The sequence below is a fragment of the Lissotriton helveticus genome, chromosome 1_1 (assembly GCF_964261635.1).
Source record: "Lissotriton helveticus chromosome 1_1, aLisHel1.1, whole genome shotgun sequence".
NCBI lineage: Eukaryota > Metazoa > Chordata > Amphibia > Caudata > Salamandridae > Lissotriton > Lissotriton helveticus.
In genome coordinates, this window is record NC_136057.1 from 1,881,949,275 (window position 1) to 1,881,966,769 (window position 17,495).

Here is a 17,495-nt window from a genome sequence, read left to right on the forward strand (position 1 = left end):
CCCATATCTGTTGACTGGGTGTGAGTGTTTGATTGGTTCAGATGCTCCGTCCATCACCAGCCCCTTTTGTACCGCTTTGTTGCCATAAGTTCGCAGGGTATGCTCAGACGTGAGTCCCTTGCTCACTTTGCCACTGGATTCAAGCAAGCCTGGCTGAAGACGGCTGGAATGCCAGAAACCTGTCCTAGGAAGCTTGTTTCTGGTCCAGGGAAGGCATGGCTTGGCAGTTCGGGCTGGACTGTTCCCATGAGGCACAGGGTCAGACTGATTTGCATATTGCCATGTCTGAACTGGGGTGGCAGAGTGGGCTAAAGAACAGTGATCGATTAAACCCAGATCTGTTGACTGGGTGTGAGTGTTTGATTGGTTCATATGCTCCGTCCATCACCACCCCCTTTTGTACCGCTTTGTCGCCATAAGTTGGCAGGGTATGCTCAGACGTGAGTCCCTTGCTCACTTTGCCACTGGATTCAAGCAAGCCTGGCTGAAGACCGCTGGAATGCCAGAAACCGGTCCTAGGAAGTTTGTTACCGGTCCAGGAAAGGCATGGCTTGGCAGTTCGGGCTGGACTGTTCCCATGAGGTCCAGGGTCAGACTGATTTGCATATGGCCATGTCTGAACTGGGGTGGCAGAGAGGGCTAAAGAACGGTGATCGATTAAACCCATATCTGTTGACTGGGTGTGAGTGTTTGATTGGTTCAGATGCTCCGTCCATCACCAGTCCCTTTTGTACCGCTTTGTCGCCATAAGTTCGCAGGGTATGCTCAGACGTGAGTCCCTTGCTCACTTTGCCACTGGATTCAAGCAAGCCTGACTGAAGACGGCTGGAACGCCAGAAACCGGTCCTAGGAAGCTTGTTTCCGGTACAGGGAAGGCATGGCTTGGCAGTTCGGGCTGGACTGTTCCCATGAGGCCCAGGGTCAGACTGATTTGCATATGGCCATGTCTGAACTGGGGTGACAGAGTGGGCTAAAGAACGGTGATCGATTAAACCCATATCTGTTGACTGGGTGTTAGTGTTTGATTGGTTCAGATGTTCCGTCCATCACCAGCCCCTTTTGTACCGCTTTGTCGCCATAGGTTCGCAGGGTATGCTCAGACGTGAGTCCCTTGCTCACTTTGCCACTGGATTCTAGCAAGCCTGGCTGAAGACAGCTGGAATGCCAGAAACCGGTCCTAGGAAGCTGTTTCCGGTCCAGGGAAGGCATGGCTTGCCAGTGCGGGTTGGACTGTTCCCATGAGGCACAGGGTCAGACTGATTTGCATATGGTCATGTCTGAACTGGGGTGGCAGAGTGGGCAAAAGAATGGTGATTGATTAAACCCAGATCTGTTGACTGGGTGTGAGTGTTTGATTGGCTCAGATGCTCCGTCCATCACCACCCCCTTTTGTACCGCTTTGTCGCCATAAGTTGGCAGGGTATGCTCAGACGTGAGTCCCTTGCTCACTTTGCCACTGGATTCAAGCAAGCCTGGCTGAAGACGGCTGGAATGCCAGAAACCTGTCCTAGGAAGCTTGTTTCTGGTCCAGGGAAGGCATGGCTTGGCAGTTCGGGCTGGACTGTTCCCATGAGGCACAGGGTCAGACTGATTTGCATATGGCCATGTCTGAACTGGGGTGGCAGAGTGGGCTAAAGAACGGTGATCGATTAAATCCAGATCTGTTGACTGGGTGTGAGTGTTTGATTGGTTCATATGCTCCGTCCATCACCACCCCCTTTTGTACCACTTTGTCGCCATAAGTTGGCAGGGTATGCTCAGACGTGAGTCCCTTGCTCACTTTGCCACTGGATTCAAGCAAGCCTGGCTGAAGACCGCTGGAATGCCAGAAACCGGTCCTAGGAAGTTTGTTACCGGTCCAGGGAAGGCATGGCTTGGCAGTTCGGGCTGGACTGTTCCCATGAGGTCCAGGGTCAGACTGATTTGCATATGGCCATGTCTGAACTGGGGTGGCAGAGAGGGCTAAAGAACGGTGATCGATTAAACCCATATCTGTTGACTGGGTGTGAGTGTTTGATTGGTTCAGATGCTCCGTCCATCACCAGCCCCTTTTGTACCGCTTTGTCGCCATAAGTTCGCAGGGTATGCTCAGACGTGAGTCCCTTGCTCACTTTACCACTGGATTCAAGCAAGCCTGACTGAAGACGGCTGGAACGCCAGAAACCGGTCCTAGGAAGCTTGTTTCCGGTACAGGGAAGGCATGGCTTGGCAGTTCGGGCTGGACTGTTCCCATGAGGCCCAGGGTCAGACTGATTTGCATATGGCCATGTCTGAACTGGGGTGACAGAGTGGGCTAAAGAACGGTGATCGATTAAACCGATATCTGTTGACTGGGTGTTAGTGTTTGATTGGTTCAGATGTTCCGTCCATCACCAGCCCCTTTTGTACCGCTTTGTCGCCATAAGTTCGCAGGGTATGCTCAGACGTGAGTCCCTTGCTCACTTTGCCACTGGATTCTAGCAAGCCTGGCTGAAGACAGCTGGAATGCCAGAAACCGGTCCTAGGAAGCTGTTTCCGGTCCAGGGAAGGCATGGCTTGGCAGTGCGGGCTGGACTGTTCCCATGAGGCACAGGGTCAGACTGATTTGCATATGGTCATGTCTGAACTGGGGTGGCAGAGTGGGCAAAAGAATGGTGATTGATTAAACCCAGATCTGTTGACTGGGTGTGAGTGTTTGATTGGTTCAGATGCTCCGTCCATCACCACCCCCTTTTGTACCGCTTTGTCGCCATAAGTTGGCGGGGTATGCTCAGACGTGAGTCCCTTGCTCACTTTGTCACTGGATTCAAGCAAGCCTGACTGAAGATGGCTGGAATGCCAGAAACCGGTCCTAGGAAGCTTGAATCTGGTCCAGGGAAGGCATGGCTTGGCAAATCGGGCTGGACTGTTCCCATGAGGCACAGGGTCAGACTGATTTGCATATGGCCATGTCTGAACTGGGGTGACAGAGTGGGCTAAAAAATGGTGGTGGATTAAACCCAGATCTGTTGACTGGGTGTGAGTGTTTGATTGGCTCAGATGCTCCGTCCATCACCACCCCCTTTTGTACCGCTTTGTCGCCATAAGTTGGCAGGGTATGCTCAGACGTGAGTCCCTTGCTCACTTTGCCACTGGATTCAAGCAAGCCTGGCTGAAGACGGCTGGAATGCCAGAAACCTGTCCTAGGAAGCTTGTTTCTGGTCCTGGGAAGGCATGGCTTGGCAGTTCGGGCTGGACTGTTCCCATGAGGCCCAGGGTCAGACTGATTTGCATATGGCCATGTCTGAACTGGGGTGGCAGGGAGGGCTAAAGAACGGTGATCGATTAAACCCATATCTGTTGACTGGGTGTGAGTGTTTGATTGGTTCAGATGCTCCGTCCATCACCAGCCCCTTTTGTACCGCTTTGTTGCCATAAGTTCGCAGGGTATGCTCAGACGTGAGTCCCTTGCTCACTTTGCCACTGGATTCAAGCAAGCCTGGCTGAAGACGGCTGGAATGCCAGAAACCTGTCCTAGGAAGCTTGTTTCTGGTCCAGGGAAGGCATGGCTTGGCAGTTCGGGCTGGACTGTTCCCATGAGGCACAGGGTCAGACTGATTTGCATATTGCCATGTCTGAACTGGGGTGGCAGAGTGGGCTAAAGAACAGTGATCGATTAAACCCAGATCTGTTGACTGGGTGTGAGTGTTTGATTGGTTCATATGCTCCGTCCATCACCACCCCCTTTTGTACCGCTTTGTCGCCATAAGTTGGCAGGGTATGCTCAGACGTGAGTCCCTTGCTCACTTTGCCACTGGATTCAAGCAAGCCTGACTGAAGATAGCTGGAATGCCAGAAACCGGTCCTAGGAAGCTTGAATCCGGTCCAGGGAAGGCATGGCTTGGCAATTCGGGCTGGACTGTTCCCATGAGGCACAGGGTCAGACTGATTTGCATATGGCCATGTCTGAACTGGGGTGACAGAGTGGGCTAAAGGATGGTGGTGGATTAAACCCAGATCTGTTGACTGGGTGTGAGTGTTTGATTGGCTCAGATTCTCCGTCCATCACCACCCCCTTTTGTACCGCTTTGTCTCCATAAGTTGGCAGGGTATGCTCAGGCGTGAGTCCCTTGCTCACTTTGCCACTGGATTCAAGCAAGCCTGGCTGAAGGCGGCTAGAATGCCAGAAACCGGTCCTAGGAAGCTTGTTTCCGGTCCAGGGAAGGCATGGCTTGGCAGTTCGGGCTGGACTGTTCCCATGAGGCACAGGGTCAGACTGATTTGCATATGGCCATGTCTGAACTGGGGTGGCAGAGTGGGCTAAAGAACGGTGATCAATTAAACCCAGATCTGTTGACTGGGTGTGAGTGTTTGATTGGTTCAGATGCTCCGTCCATCACCACCCCCTTTTGTACCGCTTTGTCACCATAAGTTGGCAGGGTATGCTCAGACGTGAGTCCCTTGCTCACTTAGCCACTGGATTCAAGCAAGCCTGGCTGAAGACGGCTGGAATGCCAGAAACCTGTCCTAGGAAGCTTGTTTCTGGTCCAGGGAAGGCATGGCTTGGCAGTTCGGGCTGGACTGTTCCCATGAGGCACAGCGTCAGACTGATTTGCATATTGCCATGTCTGAACTGGGGTGGCAGAGTGGGCTAAAGAACGGTGATCGATTAAACCCAGATCTGTTGACTGGGTGTGAGTGTTTGATTGGTTCATATGCTCCGTCCATCACCACCCCCTTTTGTACCGCTTTGTCGCCATAAGTTGCCAGGGTATGCTCAGACGTGAGTCCCTTGCTCACTTTGCCACTGGATTCAAGCAAGCCTGACTGAAGATGGCTGGAATGCCAGAAACCGGTCCTAGGAAGCTTGAATCCGGTCCAGGGAAGGCATGGCTTGGCAATTCGGGCTGGACTGTTCCCATGAGGCACAGGGTCAGACTGATTTGCATATGGCCATGTCTGAACTGGGGTGACAGAGTGGGCTAAAGAATGGTGGTGGATTAAACCCAGATCTGTTGACTGGGTGTGAGTGTTTGATTGGCTCAGATGCTCCGTCCATCACCACCCCCTTTTGTACCGCTTTGTCACCATAAGTTGGCAGGGTATACTCAGACGTGAGTCCCTTGCTCACTTTGCCACTGGATTCAAGCAAGCCTGGCTGAAGGCGGCTGGAATGCCAGAAACCGGTCCTAGGAAGCTTGTTTCCGGTCCAGGGAAGGCATGGCTTGGCAGTTCGGGCTGGACTGTTCCCATGAGGCACAGGGTCAGACTGATTTGCATATGGCCATGTCTGAACTGGGGTGGCAGAGTGGGCTAAAGAACGGTGATCAATTAAACCCAGATCTGTTGACTGGGTGTGAGTGTTTGATTGGTTCAGATGCTCCGTCCATCACCACCCCCTTTTGTACCGCTTTGTCGCCATAAGTTGGCAGGGTATGCTCAGACGTGAGTCCCTTGCTCACTTTGCCACTGGATTCAAGCAAGCCTGGCTGAAGACGGCTGGAATGCCAGAAACCTGTCCTAGGAAGCTTGTTTCTGGTCCAGGGAAGGCATGGCTTGGCAATTCGGGCTGGACTGCTCCCATGAGGCACAGGGTCAGACTGATTTGCATATGCCATGTCTGAACTGGGGTGGCAGAGTGGGCTAAAGAACGGTGATCGATTAAACCCAGATCTGTTGACTGGGTGTGAGTGTTTGATTGGTTCATATGCTCCGTCCATCACCACCCCCTTTTGTACCACTTTGTCGCCATAAGTTGGCAGAGTATGCTCAGACGTGAGTCCCTTGCTCACTTTGCCACTGGATTCAAGCAAGCCTGGCTGAAGACCGCTGGAATGCCAGAAACCGGTCCTAGGAAGTTTGTTACCGGTCCAGGGAAGGCATGGCTTGGCAGTTCGGGCTGGACTGTTCCCATGAGGCCCAGGGTCAGACTGATTTGCATATGGCCATGTCTGAACTGGGGTGGCAGAGTGGGCTAAAGAACGGTGATCGATTAAACCCATATCTGTTGACTGGGTGTGAGTGTTTGATTGTTTCAGATGCTCCGTCCATCACCAGCCCCTTTTGTACCGCTTTGTCGCCATAAGTTCGCAGGGTATGCTCAGACGTGAGTCCCTTGCTCACTTTGCCACTGGATTCAAGCAAGCCTGGCTGAAGACGGCTGGAATGCCAGAAACCGGTCCTAGGAAGCTGTTTCCGGTCCAGGGAAGGCATGGCTTGGCAGTGCGGGCTGGACTGTTCCCATGAGGCACAGGGTCAGACTGATTTGCATATGGTCATGTCTGAACTGGGGTGGCAGATTGGGCTAAAGAACGTTGATCGATTAAACCCATATCTGTTGACTGGGTGTGAGTGTTTGATTGGTTCAGATGCTCCGTCCATCACCAGCCCCTTTTGTACCGCTTTGTCGCCATAAGTTGGCAGGGTATGCTCAGACGTGAGTCCCTTGCTCACTTTGCCACTGGATTCAAGCAAGCCTGACTGAAGATAGCTGGAATGCCAGAAACCGGTCCTAGGAAGCTTGAATCCGGTCCAGGGAAGGCATGGCTTGGCAATTCGGGCTGGACTGTTCCCATGAGGCACAGGGTCAGACTGATTTGCATATGGCCATGTCTGAACTGGGGTGACAGAGTGGGCTAAAGAATGGTGGTGGATTAAACCCAGATCTGCTGACTGGGTGTGAGTGTTTGATTGGCTCAGATGCTCCGTCCATCACCATCCCCTTTTGTACCGCTTTGTCACTATAAGTTGGCAGGGTATGCTCAGACGTGAGTCCCTTGCTCACTTTGCCACTGGATTCAAGCAAGCCTGGCTGAAGGCGGCTGGAATGCCAGAAACCGGTCCTAGGAAGCTTGTTTCCGGTCCAGGGAAGGCATGGCTTGGCAGTTCGGGCTGGACTGTTCTCATGAGGCACAGGGTCAGACTGATTTGCATATGGCCATGTCTGAACTGGGGTGGCAGAGTGGGCTAAAGAAGGGTGATCAATTAAACCCAGATCTGTTGACTGGGTGGGAGTGTTTGATTGGTTCAGATGCTCCGTCCATCACCACCCCCTTTTGTACCGCTTTGTCGCCATAAGTTGGCAGGGTATGCTCAGACATGAGTCCCTTGCTCACTTTGCCACTGGATTCAAGCAAGTCTGGCTGAAGACGGCTGGAATGCCAGAAACCTGTCCTAGGAAGCTTGTTTCTGGTCCAGGGAAGGCATGGCTTGGCAGTTCGGGCTGGACTGTTCCCATGAGGCACAGGGTCAGACTGATTTGCATATGGCCATGTCTGAACTGGGGTGGCAGAGTGGGCTAAAGAAGGGTGATCAATTAAACCCAGATCTGTTGACTGGGTGTGAGTGTTTGATTGGTTCAGATGCTCCGTCCATCACCACCCCCTTTTGTACCGCTTTGTCGCCATAAGTTGGCAGGGTATGCTCAGACATGAGTCCCTTGCTCACTTTGCCACTGGATTCAAGCAAGTCTGGCTGAAGACGGCTGGAATGCCAGAAACCTGTCCTAGGAAGCTTGTTTCTGGTCCAGGGAAGGCATGGCTTGGCAGTTCGGGCTGGACTGTTCCCATGAGGCACAGGGTCAGACTGATTTGCATATGGCCATGTCTGAACTGGGGTGGCAGAGAGGGCTAAAGAACGGTGATCGATTAAACCCATATCTGTTGACTGGGTGTGAGTGTTTGATTGGTTCAGATGCTCCGTCCATCACCAGCCCCTTTTGTACCGCTTTGTCGCCATAAGTTCGCAGGGTATGCTCAGACGTGAGTCCCTTGCTCACTTTACCACTGGATTCAAGCAAGCCTGACTGAAGACGGCTGGAACGCCAGAAACCGGTCCTAGGAAGCTTGTTTCCGGTACAGGGAAGGCATGGCTTGGCAGTTCGGGCTGGACTGTTCCCATGAGGCCCAGGGTCAGACTGATTTGCATATGGCCATGTCTGAACTGGGGTGACAGAGTGGGCTAAAGAACGGTGATCGATTAAACCGATATCTGTTGACTGGGTGTTAGTGTTTGATTGGTTCAGATGTTCCGTCCATCACCAGCCCCTTTTGTACCGCTTTGTCGCCATAAGTTCGCAGGGTATGCTCAGACGTGAGTCCCTTGCTCACTTTGCCACTGGATTCTAGCAAGCCTGGCTGAAGACAGCTGGAATGCCAGAAACCGGTCCTAGGAAGCTGTTTCCGGTCCAGGGAAGGCATGGCTTGGCAGTGCGGGCTGGACTGTTCCCATGAGGCACAGGGTCAGACTGATTTGCATATGGTCATGTCTGAACTGGGGTGGCAGAGTGGGCAAAAGAATGGTGATTGATTAAACCCAGATCTGTTGACTGGGTGTGAGTGTTTGATTGGTTCAGATGCTCCGTCCATCACCACCCCCTTTTGTACCGCTTTGTCGCCATAAGTTGGCGGGGTATGCTCAGACGTGAGTCCCTTGCTCACTTTGTCACTGGATTCAAGCAAGCCTGACTGAAGATGGCTGGAATGCCAGAAACCGGTCCTAGGAAGCTTGAATCTGGTCCAGGGAAGGCATGGCTTGGCAAATCGGGCTGGACTGTTCCCATGAGGCACAGGGTCAGACTGATTTGCATATGGCCATGTCTGAACTGGGGTGACAGAGTGGGCTAAAAAATGGTGGTGGATTAAACCCAGATCTGTTGACTGGGTGTGAGTGTTTGATTGGCTCAGATGCTCCGTCCATCACCACCCCCTTTTGTACCGCTTTGTCGCCATAAGTTGGCAGGGTATGCTCAGACGTGAGTCCCTTGCTCACTTTGCCACTGGATTCAAGCAAGCCTGGCTGAAGACGGCTGGAATGCCAGAAACCTGTCCTAGGAAGCTTGTTTCTGGTCCTGGGAAGGCATGGCTTGGCAGTTCGGGCTGGACTGTTCCCATGAGGCCCAGGGTCAGACTGATTTGCATATGGCCATGTCTGAACTGGGGTGGCAGGGAGGGCTAAAGAACGGTGATCGATTAAACCCATATCTGTTGACTGGGTGTGAGTGTTTGATTGGTTCAGATGCTCCGTCCATCACCAGCCCCTTTTGTACCGCTTTGTTGCCATAAGTTCGCAGGGTATGCTCAGACGTGAGTCCCTTGCTCACTTTGCCACTGGATTCAAGCAAGCCTGGCTGAAGACGGCTGGAATGCCAGAAACCTGTCCTAGGAAGCTTGTTTCTGGTCCAGGGAAGGCATGGCTTGGCAGTTCGGGCTGGACTGTTCCCATGAGGCACAGGGTCAGACTGATTTGCATATTGCCATGTCTGAACTGGGGTGGCAGAGTGGGCTAAAGAACAGTGATCGATTAAACCCAGATCTGTTGACTGGGTGTGAGTGTTTGATTGGTTCATATGCTCCGTCCATCACCACCCCCTTTTGTACCGCTTTGTCGCCATAAGTTGGCAGGGTATGCTCAGACGTGAGTCCCTTGCTCACTTTGCCACTGGATTCAAGCAAGCCTGGCTGAAGACCGCTGGAATGCCAGAAACCGGTCCTAGGAAGTTTGTTACCGGTCCAGGAAAGGCATGGCTTGGCAGTTCGGGCTGGACTGTTCCCATGAGGTCCAGGGTCAGACTGATTTGCATATGGCCATGTCTGAACTGGGGTGGCAGAGAGGGCTAAAGAACGGTGATCGATTAAACCCATATCTGTTGACTGGGTGTGAGTGTTTGATTGGTTCAGATGCTCCGTCCATCACCAGTCCCTTTTGTACCGCTTTGTCGCCATAAGTTCGCAGGGTATGCTCAGACGTGAGTCCCTTGCTCACTTTGCCACTGGATTCAAGCAAGCCTGACTGAAGACGGCTGGAACGCCAGAAACCGGTCCTAGGAAGCTTGTTTCCGGTACAGGGAAGGCATGGCTTGGCAGTTCGGGCTGGACTGTTCCCATGAGGCCCAGGGTCAGACTGATTTGCATATGGCCATGTCTGAACTGGGGTGACAGAGTGGGCTAAAGAACGGTGATCGATTAAACCCATATCTGTTGACTGGGTGTTAGTGTTTGATTGGTTCAGATGTTCCGTCCATCACCAGCCCCTTTTGTACCGCTTTGTCGCCATAGGTTCGCAGGGTATGCTCAGACGTGAGTCCCTTGCTCACTTTGCCACTGGATTCTAGCAAGCCTGGCTGAAGACAGCTGGAATGCCAGAAACCGGTCCTAGGAAGCTGTTTCCGGTCCAGGGAAGGCATGGCTTGCCAGTGCGGGTTGGACTGTTCCCATGAGGCACAGGGTCAGACTGATTTGCATATGGTCATGTCTGAACTGGGGTGGCAGAGTGGGCAAAAGAATGGTGATTGATTAAACCCAGATCTGTTGACTGGGTGTGAGTGTTTGATTGGCTCAGATGCTCCGTCCATCACCACCCCCTTTTGTACCGCTTTGTCGCCATAAGTTGGCAGGGTATGCTCAGACGTGAGTCCCTTGCTCACTTTGCCACTGGATTCAAGCAAGCCTGGCTGAAGACGGCTGGAATGCCAGAAACCTGTCCTAGGAAGCTTGTTTCTGGTCCAGGGAAGGCATGGCTTGGCAGTTCGGGCTGGACTGTTCCCATGAGGCACAGGGTCAGACTGATTTGCATATGGCCATGTCTGAACTGGGGTGGCAGAGTGGGCTAAAGAACGGTGATCGATTAAATCCAGATCTGTTGACTGGGTGTGAGTGTTTGATTGGTTCATATGCTCCGTCCATCACCACCCCCTTTTGTACCACTTTGTCGCCATAAGTTGGCAGGGTATGCTCAGACGTGAGTCCCTTGCTCACTTTGCCACTGGATTCAAGCAAGCCTGGCTGAAGACCGCTGGAATGCCAGAAACCGGTCCTAGGAAGTTTGTTACCGGTCCAGGGAAGGCATGGCTTGGCAGTTCGGGCTGGACTGTTCCCATGAGGTCCAGGGTCAGACTGATTTGCATATGGCCATGTCTGAACTGGGGTGGCAGAGAGGGCTAAAGAACGGTGATCGATTAAACCCATATCTGTTGACTGGGTGTGAGTGTTTGATTGGTTCAGATGCTCCGTCCATCACCAGCCCCTTTTGTACCGCTTTGTCGCCATAAGTTCGCAGGGTATGCTCAGACGTGAGTCCCTTGCTCACTTTACCACTGGATTCAAGCAAGCCTGACTGAAGACGGCTGGAACGCCAGAAACCGGTCCTAGGAAGCTTGTTTCCGGTACAGGGAAGGCATGGCTTGGCAGTTCGGGCTGGACTGTTCCCATGAGGCCCAGGGTCAGACTGATTTGCATATGGCCATGTCTGAACTGGGGTGACAGAGTGGGCTAAAGAACGGTGATCGATTAAACCGATATCTGTTGACTGGGTGTTAGTGTTTGATTGGTTCAGATGTTCCGTCCATCACCAGCCCCTTTTGTACCGCTTTGTCGCCATAAGTTCGCAGGGTATGCTCAGACGTGAGTCCCTTGCTCACTTTGCCACTGGATTCTAGCAAGCCTGGCTGAAGACAGCTGGAATGCCAGAAACCGGTCCTAGGAAGCTGTTTCCGGTCCAGGGAAGGCATGGCTTGGCAGTGCGGGCTGGACTGTTCCCATGAGGCACAGGGTCAGACTGATTTGCATATGGTCATGTCTGAACTGGGGTGGCAGAGTGGGCAAAAGAATGGTGATTGATTAAACCCAGATCTGTTGACTGGGTGTGAGTGTTTGATTGGTTCAGATGCTCCGTCCATCACCACCCCCTTTTGTACCGCTTTGTCGCCATAAGTTGGCGGGGTATGCTCAGACGTGAGTCCCTTGCTCACTTTGTCACTGGATTCAAGCAAGCCTGACTGAAGATGGCTGGAATGCCAGAAACCGGTCCTAGGAAGCTTGAATCTGGTCCAGGGAAGGCATGGCTTGGCAAATCGGGCTGGACTGTTCCCATGAGGCACAGGGTCAGACTGATTTGCATATGGCCATGTCTGAACTGGGGTGACAGAGTGGGCTAAAAAATGGTGGTGGATTAAACCCAGATCTGTTGACTGGGTGTGAGTGTTTGATTGGCTCAGATGCTCCGTCCATCACCACCCCCTTTTGTACCGCTTTGTCGCCATAAGTTGGCAGGGTATGCTCAGACGTGAGTCCCTTGCTCACTTTGCCACTGGATTCAAGCAAGCCTGGCTGAAGACGGCTGGAATGCCAGAAACCTGTCCTAGGAAGCTTGTTTCTGGTCCTGGGAAGGCATGGCTTGGCAGTTCGGGCTGGACTGTTCCCATGAGGCCCAGGGTCAGACTGATTTGCATATGGCCATGTCTGAACTGGGGTGGCAGGGAGGGCTAAAGAACGGTGATCGATTAAACCCATATCTGTTGACTGGGTGTGAGTGTTTGATTGGTTCAGATGCTCCGTCCATCACCAGCCCCTTTTGTACCGCTTTGTTGCCATAAGTTCGCAGGGTATGCTCAGACGTGAGTCCCTTGCTCACTTTGCCACTGGATTCAAGCAAGCCTGGCTGAAGACGGCTGGAATGCCAGAAACCTGTCCTAGGAAGCTTGTTTCTGGTCCAGGGAAGGCATGGCTTGGCAGTTCGGGCTGGACTGTTCCCATGAGGCACAGGGTCAGACTGATTTGCATATTGCCATGTCTGAACTGGGGTGGCAGAGTGGGCTAAAGAACAGTGATCGATTAAACCCAGATCTGTTGACTGGGTGTGAGTGTTTGATTGGTTCATATGCTCCGTCCATCACCACCCCCTTTTGTACCGCTTTGTCGCCATAAGTTGGCAGGGTATGCTCAGACGTGAGTCCCTTGCTCACTTTGCCACTGGATTCAAGCAAGCCTGACTGAAGATAGCTGGAATGCCAGAAACCGGTCCTAGGAAGCTTGAATCCGGTCCAGGGAAGGCATGGCTTGGCAATTCGGGCTGGACTGTTCCCATGAGGCACAGGGTCAGACTGATTTGCATATGGCCATGTCTGAACTGGGGTGACAGAGTGGGCTAAAGGATGGTGGTGGATTAAACCCAGATCTGTTGACTGGGTGTGAGTGTTTGATTGGCTCAGATTCTCCGTCCATCACCACCCCCTTTTGTACCGCTTTGTCTCCATAAGTTGGCAGGGTATGCTCAGGCGTGAGTCCCTTGCTCACTTTGCCACTGGATTCAAGCAAGCCTGGCTGAAGGCGGCTAGAATGCCAGAAACCGGTCCTAGGAAGCTTGTTTCCGGTCCAGGGAAGGCATGGCTTGGCAGTTCGGGCTGGACTGTTCCCATGAGGCACAGGGTCAGACTGATTTGCATATGGCCATGTCTGAACTGGGGTGGCAGAGTGGGCTAAAGAACGGTGATCAATTAAACCCAGATCTGTTGACTGGGTGTGAGTGTTTGATTGGTTCAGATGCTCCGTCCATCACCACCCCCTTTTGTACCGCTTTGTCACCATAAGTTGGCAGGGTATGCTCAGACGTGAGTCCCTTGCTCACTTAGCCACTGGATTCAAGCAAGCCTGGCTGAAGACGGCTGGAATGCCAGAAACCTGTCCTAGGAAGCTTGTTTCTGGTCCAGGGAAGGCATGGCTTGGCAGTTCGGGCTGGACTGTTCCCATGAGGCACAGCGTCAGACTGATTTGCATATTGCCATGTCTGAACTGGGGTGGCAGAGTGGGCTAAAGAACGGTGATCGATTAAACCCAGATCTGTTGACTGGGTGTGAGTGTTTGATTGGTTCATATGCTCCGTCCATCACCACCCCCTTTTGTACCGCTTTGTCGCCATAAGTTGCCAGGGTATGCTCAGACGTGAGTCCCTTGCTCACTTTGCCACTGGATTCAAGCAAGCCTGACTGAAGATGGCTGGAATGCCAGAAACCGGTCCTAGGAAGCTTGAATCCGGTCCAGGGAAGGCATGGCTTGGCAATTCGGGCTGGACTGTTCCCATGAGGCACAGGGTCAGACTGATTTGCATATGGCCATGTCTGAACTGGGGTGACAGAGTGGGCTAAAGAATGGTGGTGGATTAAACCCAGATCTGTTGACTGGGTGTGAGTGTTTGATTGGCTCAGATGCTCCGTCCATCACCACCCCCTTTTGTACCGCTTTGTCACCATAAGTTGGCAGGGTATACTCAGACGTGAGTCCCTTGCTCACTTTGCCACTGGATTCAAGCAAGCCTGGCTGAAGGCGGCTGGAATGCCAGAAACCGGTCCTAGGAAGCTTGTTTCCGGTCCAGGGAAGGCATGGCTTGGCAGTTCGGGCTGGACTGTTCCCATGAGGCACAGGGTCAGACTGATTTGCATATGGCCATGTCTGAACTGGGGTGGCAGAGTGGGCTAAAGAACGGTGATCAATTAAACCCAGATCTGTTGACTGGGTGTGAGTGTTTGATTGGTTCAGATGCTCCGTCCATCACCACCCCCTTTTGTACCGCTTTGTCGCCATAAGTTGGCAGGGTATGCTCAGACGTGAGTCCCTTGCTCACTTTGCCACTGGATTCAAGCAAGCCTGGCTGAAGACGGCTGGAATGCCAGAAACCTGTCCTAGGAAGCTTGTTTCTGGTCCAGGGAAGGCATGGCTTGGCAATTCGGGCTGGACTGCTCCCATGAGGCACAGGGTCAGACTGATTTGCATATGCCATGTCTGAACTGGGGTGGCAGAGTGGGCTAAAGAACGGTGATCGATTAAACCCAGATCTGTTGACTGGGTGTGAGTGTTTGATTGGTTCATATGCTCCGTCCATCACCACCCCCTTTTGTACCACTTTGTCGCCATAAGTTGGCAGAGTATGCTCAGACGTGAGTCCCTTGCTCACTTTGCCACTGGATTCAAGCAAGCCTGGCTGAAGACCGCTGGAATGCCAGAAACCGGTCCTAGGAAGTTTGTTACCGGTCCAGGGAAGGCATGGCTTGGCAGTTCGGGCTGGACTGTTCCCATGAGGCCCAGGGTCAGACTGATTTGCATATGGCCATGTCTGAACTGGGGTGGCAGAGTGGGCTAAAGAACGGTGATCGATTAAACCCATATCTGTTGACTGGGTGTGAGTGTTTGATTGTTTCAGATGCTCCGTCCATCACCAGCCCCTTTTGTACCGCTTTGTCGCCATAAGTTCGCAGGGTATGCTCAGACGTGAGTCCCTTGCTCACTTTGCCACTGGATTCAAGCAAGCCTGGCTGAAGACGGCTGGAATGCCAGAAACCGGTCCTAGGAAGCTGTTTCCGGTCCAGGGAAGGCATGGCTTGGCAGTGCGGGCTGGACTGTTCCCATGAGGCACAGGGTCAGACTGATTTGCATATGGTCATGTCTGAACTGGGGTGGCAGATTGGGCTAAAGAACGTTGATCGATTAAACCCATATCTGTTGACTGGGTGTGAGTGTTTGATTGGTTCAGATGCTCCGTCCATCACCAGCCCCTTTTGTACCGCTTTGTCGCCATAAGTTGGCAGGGTATGCTCAGACGTGAGTCCCTTGCTCACTTTGCCACTGGATTCAAGCAAGCCTGACTGAAGATAGCTGGAATGCCAGAAACCGGTCCTAGGAAGCTTGAATCCGGTCCAGGGAAGGCATGGCTTGGCAATTCGGGCTGGACTGTTCCCATGAGGCACAGGGTCAGACTGATTTGCATATGGCCATGTCTGAACTGGGGTGACAGAGTGGGCTAAAGAATGGTGGTGGATTAAACCCAGATCTGCTGACTGGGTGTGAGTGTTTGATTGGCTCAGATGCTCCGTCCATCACCATCCCCTTTTGTACCGCTTTGTCACTATAAGTTGGCAGGGTATGCTCAGACGTGAGTCCCTTGCTCACTTTGCCACTGGATTCAAGCAAGCCTGGCTGAAGGCGGCTGGAATGCCAGAAACCGGTCCTAGGAAGCTTGTTTCCGGTCCAGGGAAGGCATGGCTTGGCAGTTCGGGCTGGACTGTTCTCATGAGGCACAGGGTCAGACTGATTTGCATATGGCCATGTCTGAACTGGGGTGGCAGAGTGGGCTAAAGAAGGGTGATCAATTAAACCCAGATCTGTTGACTGGGTGGGAGTGTTTGATTGGTTCAGATGCTCCGTCCATCACCACCCCCTTTTGTACCGCTTTGTCGCCATAAGTTGGCAGGGTATGCTCAGACATGAGTCCCTTGCTCACTTTGCCACTGGATTCAAGCAAGTCTGGCTGAAGACGGCTGGAATGCCAGAAACCTGTCCTAGGAAGCTTGTTTCTGGTCCAGGGAAGGCATGGCTTGGCAGTTCGGGCTGGACTGTTCCCATGAGGCACAGGGTCAGACTGATTTGCATATGGCCATGTCTGAACTGGGGTGGCAGAGTGGGCTAAAGAAGGGTGATCAATTAAACCCAGATCTGTTGACTGGGTGTGAGTGTTTGATTGGTTCAGATGCTCCGTCCATCACCACCCCCTTTTGTACCGCTTTGTCGCCATAAGTTGGCAGGGTATGCTCAGACATGAGTCCCTTGCTCACTTTGCCACTGGATTCAAGCAAGTCTGGCTGAAGACGGCTGGAATGCCAGAAACCTGTCCTAGGAAGCTTGTTTCTGGTCCAGGGAAGGCATGGCTTGGCAGTTCGGGCTGGACTGTTCCCATGAGGCACAGGGTCAGACTGATTTGCATATGGCCATGTCTGAACTGGGGTGGCAGAGTGGGCTAAAGAACGGTGATCGATTAAACCCAGATCTGTTGACTGGGTGTGAGTGTTTGATTGGTTCATATGCTCCGTCCATCACCACCCCCTTTTGTACCACCTTGTCACCATAAGTTGGCAGAGTATCCTCAGACGTGAGTCCCTTGCTCACTTTGCCACTGGATTCAAGCAAGCCTGGCTGAAGACCGCTAGAATGCCAGAAACCGGTCCTAGGAAGTTTGTTACCGGTCCAGGGAAGGCATGGCTTGGCAGTTCGGGCTGGACTGTTCCCATGAGGTCCAGGGTCAGACTGATTTGCATATGGCCATGTCTGAACTGGGGTGGCAGAGTGGGCTAAAGAACGGTGATCGATTAAACCCATATCTGTTGACTGGGTGTGAGTGTTTGATTGTTTCAGATGCTCCGTCCATCCCCAGCCCCTTTTGTACCGCTTTGTTGCCATAAGTTCGCAGGGTATGCTCAGACGTGAGTCCCTTGCTCACTTTGCCACTGGATTCAAGCAAGCCTGGCTGAAGACGGCTGGAATGTCAGAAACCGGTCCTAGGAAGCTGTTTCCGGTCCAGGGAAGGCATGGCTTGGCAGTGCGGGCTGGACTGTTCCCATGAGGCACAGGGTCAGACTGATTTGCACATGGTCATGTCTGAACTGGGGTGGCAGATTGGGCTAAAGAACGTTGATCGATTAAACCCATATCTGTTGACTGGGTGTGAGTGTTTGATTGGTTCAGATGCTCCGTCCATCACCAGCCCCTTTTGTACCGCTTTGTCGCCATAAGTTCGCAGGGTATGCTCAGACGTGAGTCCCTTGCTCACTTTGCCACTGGATTCAAGCAAGCCTGGCTGAAGACGGCTGGAATGCCAGAAACCGGTCCTAGGAAGCTGTTTCCGGTCCAGGGCAGGCATGGCTTGGCAGTGCGGGCTGGACTGTTCCCATGAGGCACAGGGTCAGACTGATTTGCATATGGTCATGTCTGAACTGG